The 2,173-nt window shown below is 38.0% G+C and overlaps 1 non-coding gene across 1 annotated transcript; it reads left to right on the forward strand.

The window, feature by feature from the left end:
• The first annotated feature begins 877 nt into the window (after positions 1 to 877).
• Positions 878 to 985, forward strand: LOC131156864 (small nucleolar RNA R71). The gene has a single exon (XR_009137130.1). It is a non-coding gene; the product is annotated as a small nucleolar RNA R71 (small nucleolar RNA).
• The last annotated feature ends 1,188 nt before the right edge of the window (positions 986 to 2,173 follow it).

The following is a 2,173-nucleotide window of genomic DNA, read 5'->3' on the forward strand; positions in this document are numbered from 1 at the left end:
AATAGCTTTCACTGATTTCACCTTGCTCCCTTCACCTGAATGCTGAGATGATCGACTGTACCCTTGTGGATTGGGCTGGGGTTGAGCTGGAAACTTTCCTTTCTCCTGGTTACTCAAAGTGGTGGTTACTTTAGTGAGAGTCCCTCTGATATCATTGATGGCCTGGGAGTTTTGGTTATTGATCGTGCTCTGACTCTGCATAAACTATTGCAAGCTAACAGTTAACTTTTGTATGGAGTCTTCCACTCCTCCTCTTTGCATTTGGGGTGGCTGATTTGGAAAATGAGGTGGCCCCAAGCCTTGGCTAGTGGCTGTATAAGGATTATACTGACTTGGTCCCTGCGTAGATGGCCCCACTTGATCATTTTTTCAACTGAGATTTGGATGATTTCTCCAACCTGCATTATATGTATTAGAATAAGGTCCAGAAGAATTCTTAGAAACCATATGCACTGGGTTAGATTGATCAAGCAAAACCTCCTTAAAAGCAGGAATAGTTGGACATGCATCAATCACATGCCCTGGATCCTCACATATGCTGCATTTTTCAGAAGATGATGGTAAAACGTGCATTTCATTTACCTTCTTAAGTTCAATGGACTCTAACCTTTTAGACATCAACGCAAGCCTAGCATTCAAATCATCAACTTCTTTCAATTGATACTTACCACCCCCACCAATGCATTTTTGCTTTTCAGATCTATCATACACATCAGAGACATCCCAAGATTGGGCATTTTCAGCCAAGTAATCAAAATAATCAAAAGCTTCTTCAGGCCCTTTATTGAAAAACACACCATTGCACATTGTTTCTACAAATTGCCTCATCTTTGGTTGCAATCCCTCATAGTAAAAACTGATGACCCTCCAATTTTTATACCCATGGTGAGGACATGCATTTAAGAGATCTTTGAAACGTTCCCAACACTGATAAAATGTCTCCACATCCTTTTGGAAAAAATTCATTATTTGTCTTTTCAAAGCATTAGTTCTTTGCATGGGAAAAAATTTCTTTAAAAACTCCATTTGCATTTCTTGCCAAGTCCTAATGGATCTTGGTCTTAAGGAATTCAACTAGGTTTTTGCTTTGTCTTTTAAAGAAAATGGGAACAATTTCAATCTTATTACCTCCTCAGTGCATGTTCTATCCATGAATGTGGAACAAACTTCTTCAAACTCTTTAATATGCAAATATGGGTTTTCAGATTCAATGCCATGAAAATGAGGTAACAATGGAATCATCCCAGGTTTAAAATTAAAAGCTTTTGCATTCAAAGGTAGAATAATGCAGGATGGGGTGCTAGTCCTAACAGGTTGCAAATATTCTCTAAGTGTCCTATTAGGGTTCTCTATATCGTGAGGTTCATTTTCAGCCATGATGCTACACGTGTTAGATGGTGATTCAAGTGATTCAAGTGAAACAGGTTCACTTGAGGATGAGATGGATGAGTCTGTCCTGACTAGTCTAAATGTGTTATCGCTAGCCCAACCAGTCATACAAACTTAGTATAAATGCAATAAAAGCAAATAGGTCAAAGGAGAGGAAGTAGATATCACCCAGGCTGTGAAGACATTCACAGCTCTAAAACACCTCTCTGAAATCTGAGAAACACTTCGATGTCACCAATTAGTCCCCGGAAACGGCGCCAAAAACTTGACTCGTTCTGAGTTGTGCTTCCAAGTGCAGAAGTGTCAAGTTGTATCAAGGATGAGTCTCGGATCGTATTCCACAGGGACCACTGAGTATCAAAGTATTTGCGAAAGTTTAGTGAATTCCTGTTGCTGTAAAATGTGTGAAAATATTTTTGGTCTTTTATGATTTTAAAAACAGTAAACAAAAAGAGAGAAGCTTGAGTAAACTATCAAAATGAAACTGAAATTCTATCAATTCTCCAAAAATGGAAACCTACTAACGCAATCAAATTAAACAGATTAACTGAAACAATTTACCAAATACTCGGATTACGGGTCAATGTCTATTTGCTTCCATCGTTTACTAAATCCCTAGGCCTTACTCCTCTTCTCGTTAATCCAATCAAGGCATTAATAAGATGAAATTTTATTACTAAGCTCGAGTAAATTTGCCACATCCCAACGGAAGAAAATATAAACACTCATTAAGCATCAACCGAATGTCGTGTAAATTAGTTGATGAAAATCCTAGATTAAATCA

This window comes from Malania oleifera, chromosome 5 (assembly GCF_029873635.1).
Source record: "Malania oleifera isolate guangnan ecotype guangnan chromosome 5, ASM2987363v1, whole genome shotgun sequence".
In the NCBI taxonomy this organism is placed as follows: Eukaryota; Viridiplantae; Streptophyta; class Magnoliopsida; order Santalales; family Ximeniaceae; genus Malania; species Malania oleifera.